The following is an 8,919-nucleotide window of genomic DNA, read 5'->3' on the forward strand; positions in this document are numbered from 1 at the left end:
GTCTCACTCTGTCATCCAGGATGGAGTCCAGTGGCACAATCGTAGCTCACTATAACTTCTGGGCCCAAAAAAATCTCCTGCCTCAGCCTCCCGAGTAGCTGGAACCACAGGCATGTACCACTACACTTGGCTAATTTTTTGTTAGAGACAAGGTCTCACTATGTTGCCCAGGCTGGTCTCAAACTCCTGGCCTCAAGCAATCATCCCACCTTGGCCATCCAAATTGCTGGGATTATAGACGTAAGCCACTGCACCTGGCTCAAAAACAAAATTTTAAAGTAGATCCCTCTAGGTTGTGGAATGGTGGGTGATGTTTATTTTATTTTTAAAATTGCAATGTACTTTCTAAGTTTTTGAAAATGAACTTAATTATTTTCTAGATAAACAAAAATTTAAGAAAAAAATTTTTATAACTGTTAGTAAGGTATATAGACCAAGAAAAAAAAAACTGTTTCCACTTAAAAGTCCAGTTCTTTTATGACTCCCTTTAAATCCCATTGGTTAAAATTCCTCTCAAGGGAAGAAACATCCTTATTGAAAGCAGCAGTGAAGGCAGTGCCAGGGAGACCATCTTCCTGTGAATCCCATACACCATCAGGCTGACACATGATTCCAAAGGCCCAACTAATTATTGAACTCCTCTCCATCTGACCCTAAATCACTCCTTCATTCAAGAGCCCTTTAATAAACACCTATGTGGTAGGCTCTGTGCTGAGTGTGAGGGCAGAGAAGAACCGGTCTCATTTGTTCTCAAGTAATCACAACTGTCAAACCCACAATGCTAACACAATTATACAATTACAATTGCAGTACAGTGAGATAAATGAGTCAGCACAAGGTTTTGTGAGAGTCTGCAAGAATGAACCTAACCTGGTCGAGGGCTGAGGGGGTGACGCACAGTCAATGAAGTCTTCCCTGAGCCCTGAAGAATGAAGAGGAGTCACTAAAGTTACGAAGGAGCTTTGTGGATGCTATTGTCTGAATGCTGTGTTCCCCAAAAATGCTGATATGGAAGCCCTATCCCCAGTGAGATGGTTTTAGGAGACAGAGCCTTCGGGAGATAATTAGGTCATGAGAGTGGCTCCCATGAAAGGGATTAGTGTCCTTATAAGACTAGACTCTACAGAGATGGTCTCTCTGCATTGTGAGGATACAGCAAGAAGAGAGATATCTACAAACCAAGGAAGAGGGCTATCACCAAGCACTCAACCATGCTGGCACCCTGACTTTGGACTTCCAGCCTCCAGAACTGTGAGAATTAAATTTCTGTTGTTTAAGCCACCCAGTTTTTGGTAATTTTTTTTTTTTTACAGTAGCCCAAACTGAGAGTGTACAAAGGCATAAAAGACAGTAAAGTGTTGAGAGAAACATACGTAGGTAGTGAGGGGAGAACTAGGTTCATGGCTGAGACCCCTATAACAAGAGAGAGATTAACAAGAGAAAAACATACATATTTATTTAAGGTAAGTTTTAGGTGACACAGGAATCTTCATAAGAAAATGAATACCCAGAAACAGGTAAATTCACGTATTTTTATGCTAGGTTTGATGCAGAGTGGACGGCCATGGAGAAATATGACTGGAAAAAGGGGGTATGATCTAACGGTAATATGCTAGGGAGAACTTAGCAAGGCCTGTTTGTTCAGATTCTTCTCTGTGTACCTGTGTCTTCAAAGATAAGGGCATTCCTTTCCTCGATCCTATACTCATAGGATGAGCACCTCTCACAGGAGGGTCTTATACAGAAGAAGGTCAAAGAATTATTTCATGGCCTGCTTCAGGGGAGAAGAGTGGAAAGCCACAAAGTGACTTTCCTGCTTCAGTTGTTTCCTCTAATGCCAACGAGTCATATTTTGGGGCAGTGCGTCCTGTACCCCATCAACAGCAGAGTAAAAATTGGAGTGTCTAGAACAGGGGTTCTCAACCTTTAGTGCAGAACTTGTTAAAAACACAGAATCCTGGAAACTGCCCCCTCCCCAAAGAGTCTCATTTGTTTTGGAATTAAGCTGTCATCTTCACTTTTAACAAGTACTCCCATGTTGGTTGTAATGGAGGTCACCACTATACCAGACTTTGAGAAACAGTGGTTTAGAGATAAAGGATTGAGGACTGGGGGGGGGGGGGGGGGGGGGGGGAATTAGAAAAGACCTTGAACCCACACTAAGGACTTTGGCTATTATTTTGAAGACAATGAAAAACCTTTAATGAGCTCTAAGCAGGTGGGTGATATAATCATATTTGAACTGTTAAAAGACCACGTTGTAGCAGAATGAAAAATGAACTGGAAGAAGCTAAAATTAAAGCTAAAGAGAACCATTAGGAAGTTATTGCCATAATCTCTAGGCACCTAAAAGAACAAACCAAGATAAAGGATGGATTTGGAAAGCTTTAGAAAGTAGAAATTGGCAGCACTTGGTGGTTCATTGACTGTAGGAAGTGAGAGAGGAAGAACCAAGCCAGGTTTTTGTGCTTGGGTGACTGATTGAATAGTGATTTCAATCATTTAGATTTGAGTGGTAGGTTTGTGGAGAAGAGTAGTGCGGTTTAAGAGATACTGAATTTGACATGCCTGTGGAGCATCCAGGTGGAAATGTTTTTCTCACTAGACAGTGAACCCCTCGTGGGCAAGTTCTGTCTATCCATCTTCAGCACCAGAACCTAGTAAAGCGCCAGAATGAATGAACCAACCATCCCATCAATGGATCGGATACTATTGGCCCCATTTTGCAAAGGACTATGCTGAAGTCCAAGGGACGGAGTGAGGGAGGGTTCACAAGTTAGCGACAGCTCTGGGACTCGAACCTAGGACAGCTGACTCCCGCAGTGACCACGAGATAAGTGCGAGGCCCTCCTCCGCCGCGCCGGCCAGGCCCGCACCCCCTACCCTCAAGCCGCGCAGCCGCCTGCACCCACGACGCCTGATGCTCGGGTACCCGAGGCTCTCGGCCCAGCGCGACTCCAGAGGCTCCGCCCAGCGCCCCGGGCCCCCATCCCGACTCCCACCCCGCTCGCGCGCCCGTTCCCAGCGCCCCGCACTCCGCTCCCCGCCCGGACGCCGCTGCACTCACCACGGCTGGTCCAGCTCGCGGCTTTGCCTTTCCTGTGTGCTCCCTCCAGATTCCCCGGCTCGTTCAAGGGAAACCGCTGCCGCCGCCCTCGGGTTCCGCCGCGGGTCTGCGAGCGCGCGCGGGCCGGGCCGGGGGCGGGAACCGGCTCGGATGCCCAGGGACTGTGGGGGTGGCAGGGCCTGCCGCCCTGAGGCTGCCTTTCCCCGCGTTCCCTCGTTGATTGACTCACTCTTCCTTTCATCCATCCATCCTTTGCGCAATAATATTTGATGGGAAGTCTGCCAAGGTGACAGTGCTTTAGCACCTGGAACTAAGTCGGAAAATAAATTAACTAAATGAACAAGGCCATTGGAGATGGTGCTCCGTGCCACGAAGAAAATGAAACGGGTGACGGAAGGCAGGGCGGGTTGGGGGAGAACTGCGTGAAATTAGGCGGCCTGTGCTAGGCCTTCTGAGAACGGGGCCATTGGTCTGAGACCTGAATGTCAAGAAGGAGCAGCCGAAGCAAAGACCCAGGGGAGAGAGCCTGGAGAGGGAAGGGCCTGTGCAAAAGCTCAGAAACCTGGGGCAATCTGGCGAGTTGCAGGCCGGTGTGGGTGAGGCAGAGAGAGCTAAGGAGAAGGGCCACGCCAAGCGAGGAAGCTGGAGAGGTGGAGACAGGCCACCGCGGCCAGGAGTTTGGACATGATATTAAACAGGGCGAGAAGGCATTGAAGGGGTGCAGTCAGGGGCTGGTGGGACTGGTTTCCATTTTACACATCTCTCTGGCCACAGGTGCTTGATTGGATTCTAGAGAACAAGAGAGCAACGGAGAAGCTAGGCCAATGCCAACCTCCAGACAGTTGACACTCTGTACTCGCCCCCCAGATTGGTGTGGGGACCAAGCCAGGTCCTTCTTCCTTCCAGCATTCAGTCAGCCAACTTTTTTTTAAGACAGGGTCTCACTCTGTCTCTCAGGCTCTAGTGCAGTGGCACAATCTCAGCTCACTGCAACCTCTGCTTCCTGGGTTCAAGCAATTCTCATGCCTCAGCCTCCCGAGTAACTGGGATTACAGGTGCGTGCCACCAAGCCCAGCTAAATTTTTTTGTATTTTTAGTAGAGATGGGGGTTTTGCCATGTTGGCCAGGCTGGTCTCAAACTCCGGACCTCAAGTGATCCGCCGGCCTCGGCCTCCCAAAGTGCTAGGATTATACGCATAAGCCACAGCACCTGGCCTGTCAACCAACATTTGAAGGTGTGCTAGGCCCTGCAACAGGCACTGGGGGTATGCTCAGGTACAACGCCCTTCATGGTTCCTGCCCCATGGAGCTTGAGTCTGCGCATTTCCTACGTGTAGACATGCATCTTACCTATGTCCCTCTAGGTGAATGCTTCAAAACAAAAAACAGGAAAAAAAAGGCGGTGGGGGTAAACATTCAATGAGGTTATGGTGCAGTAAACCTATTCCTTTGCCAGGGTGCACCAGTCCTCATTGGGTCACAGTATTTAGTAGCAAGAACTTTCTAGCCCTCTCTCCTGAGTCTCCACCTGTAAACTAGGGGACTGAGAACATTACCATTTTAAAAAACGCTTCTAGCTTTAAAATGTTGTCATAGAGTATGGAAGACCATTATTTTCAGTTCTTCTTTTCCAACTATCTAAAGCGTTTGTGTGTGGAAATAAGCTGCTGAACTTCTCACCTGCACACTAGAAAAATCTGAGACTTGATGCTGATGTTCCAAGGTTCAGACTCAGCATACGCTTTAGGGCTTCAGCATGAAAGTGGTTCCCCAAATAAGAAAATGTCAGCTTTAATGAACTTTCCGTAATTGTCCAATCAGAACAATCTAGAAAGAATTTTTTTTTAACTTCACACATATGTATGCTTTTTGGTGGTGTTGTTTTGGGGCTGATTTTATTTTGTTTTGGATTATATGAATAGGGAGTTCTGTACTCATTTCCCTTCTTCAGGGCCCCTAAAGACCAGATCCATCATTGCTGGGACATCTGCATCACATGTGGATGTGAGTTTGACCACATGGAATGTGCTCGTGCTTGTATGTTTGCCTGTGGATTTTCCCCTAGAGCCAGAAGGAATGCAACCCTGAGGACCATTTTAGACTTCTGACCTCCAGAATTATAAGATAATAAAAGTTTGTTGTTTTATGCTGCTAAGTATGTAGTAACTTATTACAGCAGCTACAAGAAACGAATTAGTACACACTGTCTTAGAATATGCTTCCTGGAGAATTTGACCTGGGTGACAGGTTGATATTTCGATACTTTTAGTGAATCAGTATTTAAATTATTTCTGTCCACCATTTATGAAGTCCCACACAAACCTCCAGTGTCCCCATTCCTCCTCTCTGCCCATCCTAATCACATCCTTCCTGCATAGCTTACCTTCACGCAGCCTTTCCTGATAGCCACATCCTTGTTGACCTGCCCCTTTTTTGAATGATGGTAATATTTTTAGTCTGCATCACTTATTTCTGCTATGCATCATGTATTTTTATAAGAAGGATGGAAATATAGGAGATTAAGGGAATCTGAATACACACCTGCAGGCGGATGTGTAGGTTGGAGTGTTGGAGACCTATACCAATTCTGCTCTCTTCCAAATCCCATTTTACGAGGATGCATTCAGATTCCAGCATAATCAGGCTCAAGCTCTAGCCAGCCCTTAATGGGTTCCTGCAGCCCAACAGAAACCTGACAGTCTGACTTAGGCAGCCCCAAGAGCTTCTGTTAGGCTGGGCGTGGTGGCTCAAGCCTGTAATCCCAGCACTTGGGGAGGCCGAGATGGGTGGATTGCCTGAGGTCAGGAGTTCGAGACCAGCCTGGCCAACATGGTGAAACCCTGACTCTACTAAAATTTCAAAAATTAGCCAAGCGTGGTGGCAGGCGTCTGTAATCCCAGCTACGTGGGAGGCTAAGACAGGAGAATCGCTTGAACCTGGGAGGCAGAGGTTGCAGTGAGCTGATATCACGCCAAAGCATTCCAGCCTGGGCAAGAGCAAAACTACTTCTCAAAAAAAAAAACCTCTTAGTCAAGGACTAACACAAGTTCCCTCTCATAGTCAGAGAGTCCTGGAGAGCTTCCTCTGCTGATCCATGTTAAGGATCTACAATGCCAGAGAAGACTCAGGTCTGACACTCTGGCTCTTAGATGCCTGGAACAGTGCCTCAGGCACAGTCCCTGAGGTTCAATGGCACATTCCTGCCACAGAGAGGACCAAAGATAGATCCAAATGCACACAGCCAGAGAGAAGGGTTTGGCTTATGTACTTCCTTTTCCATGTGCCTTGTTCACTATCGCTGACAGCTGAGTGAGGTTCCCAAGGAGCAGAAAAGTCATCCCAAGCAGCTATTTGGAATTTGCCTTGGTCTTCAGCTTTACCTGGGATCTTCAGAGAAGAACATTTTTCACTGTCAAGGATAGGGACTTGTGTCTCTTTTCACATCTAACACATTGCCACATATAATACTATACTTTTTGCATATTGAAATAAGTGACACGTTGAAAGTATGGGCCCCAGTTGCTTACAAAATGAATTTATGTTCCCTTGAGGGTAAATGTACTGACTGACACCCAGTAGATCCCAAGAATAGAAGAGTCTTACTTACATCTCAAGATCTCTAGCATTTTCCAAATATGGTGGCTGACCATCCCAGTAGCTTCTCATTAGTCCAGAACCAATCCTGAGGTAACTAACATTCTCTTGGCTCAGAACCTGTTTTGTTTTGTTTGTCTGTTTTTTGAGATGCAGTTTTGCTCTTCTCACCCAGGCCGGAATGCAGTGGTGTGATCTCAGCTCACTGCAACCTCCACCTCCTGGGTTCAAGCAATTTTCCTGTCTCACCCTCCCAAGTAGCTGGGATTACAGGAGCCCACCACCACGCCTAGCTAATTTTTGTATTTTTAGTAGATATGGGGTTTCACCATGTTGGCCAGGCTGGTGTCCAACTCCTGACCTCAGGTGATACACCTGTCTTAGACTCCCAAAGTGCTGGGATTATAGGCATGAGCCACCGTGCCTGGTCTTGGCTCAGAATCTGTTATTAAGGATGTTAGAGGAAATGACCTTGGCCTAGAAATAGGGTGAGAAGAGACTAAGACAGGAGTGCCATGGTCATTCAACAGGAAAGAGTATTTCACTCTCCAGTCAGATTGCCCCCTCCTGTGGAAGAGTGTTCAAGAACATGAGACAAGAGAGAAAGAATCGAGGTTTAAGGTAGTCCCACATTTCAATTTTTTGCTCATTGACAAGATGTATAGAGATATATAATTTTTTATATATGTATAAAAAAATCTACTTGCAACCTCCCTCTCATTTGCATACATCAACTACATACAGCTACAACAGCAATGATGGCATGCTGAATTGCTGGCGATTGATTACCTAGAAAGTGGGTACTGTGTGGCTCTCACTTCTCAGTTACCCCTTCCCTGCCTTTGCCTCCTCCCTGAAGCCCCTGAAGTTGGTCAGCTTCACTCAACCCGGTGGTATAATAAAATCCATTGCAGGGGTAGGATTTGGAGTGGTTGGTGAACCCACCACTCTAGAGTCTGAAGCTTACAGGTGTAAAACAAAAAGGAAGGAAGACTGGTGGAATAAATAAACCAAAGGTAAGTGGAGCCCCCTTCACCATTCTTATCTTCTTTCATAACTGTTATGTTGTATCGTTAAAGTGTAGTGTACATTTTATCTCCTTACCTAACATCCATTGCCCCTTTCTTCTTTCCTAACAGGAACTAAATTTTGTTCAGACATCCACTCTTCACCTTCCCAGCCCCTGTTTGCCTGTAACTACAAAGCAGGTGACTAGATAACCCCATCCCCTTTGCCAAGGGTTAGTTTACACTCACTTGAGGTAATCACAGTCATTCCTCTTCCATCTCCAATGATTAGATTAGGAATAGATCATGTCACTCAATTTAGAACAGTCTTAAAAGGAAGTCTGCTGAGACATCTCTAGGAAAGGTTTCCTCTTAAAAGGGAGAATTCAAGAAAGAAATGGCAATCAATGTTAAAAACATTAGGCTAGGCAGGCCAGGTACTGTGGCTCACACCTGTTACCCCAGCACTTTGGGAGGCCGAGGTGGGAGGATTACCTGAGGCCAGGAGTTTGAGGCCAGCCTGGCCAACATGGTGAAACCCCATTTCTACTGAAAATACAAAACTTAGCTGGGCACAGTGGTGCATGCCTGTAATCCCAGCCACCTGGAGGCTAAGGCAGAAGAATCACTGGAACCCGGGAGGCGGAAGCTGCAGCAAGCCAAGGTCACACCACTGCACTCCAGCCCGGGTGACAGAGTGAGACTCCATCTCAAAAAAAAAAAAAAAAAAAAAAAAAAAAAAAAAAAAAAAATTAGCCTAGGCAAAATAGGTCAGTCACAAAAGACCACATAGGATATGACTCCACTTACATGAAACCACCAGAAGTGGCAGATGCATGAAAATGGAACATGGATTAGAGGCTGTCTAGGACTACAGTTGGGGGGAGCTTGGGGAGAAGTAGGAAATGATTGCTAATGGGTATGGGATTTATTTTTAGATGAAAGTGTTCTAAAATTGATGGTGGTAGTTGTAGGACAACCCTATGAATCTACTAAAAATCAGTGAAACATAAAGTTTAAGTGGGAAAATTGTATGGTATGTGAATTATATCTCAATAAAGCTGTTTTTTAAAAAAGAGAAAGAGATGGTCGCCCTTTTCTCCTATAGGATCATCTACGTGTATGTAATGCCTGAAACTGCTATAGTCATTCTTCATCCATGAAGGGAGCCAGCCCCGGGGCAAAGCCAACTCACAGACAATGTCCCAGGGAAAAGATAAAGGGCCCAGGTCCTCAATGACATCACAGAAC

At 46.0% G+C, this 8,919-nt stretch overlaps 1 protein-coding gene across 1 annotated transcript in view; it reads right to left on the reverse strand.

Moving 5' to 3' along the window:
• The window catches only part of AGK (acylglycerol kinase), a 103,264-nt gene extending 100,045 nt beyond the window's left edge, over window positions 1-3,219 (reverse strand). The window contains exon 1 of the mRNA XM_010359816.2: window positions 3,068-3,219. The gene's annotated coding sequence lies outside the window, so the exon portion shown is untranslated. The remainder of the gene's footprint in view (window positions 1-3,067) is intronic.
• Between the last annotated feature and the right edge of the window lie 5,700 nt (window positions 3,220-8,919).

Source organism: Rhinopithecus roxellana, chromosome 6, assembly GCF_007565055.1.
Source record: "Rhinopithecus roxellana isolate Shanxi Qingling chromosome 6, ASM756505v1, whole genome shotgun sequence".
In the NCBI taxonomy this organism is placed as follows: domain Eukaryota; kingdom Metazoa; phylum Chordata; class Mammalia; order Primates; family Cercopithecidae; genus Rhinopithecus; species Rhinopithecus roxellana.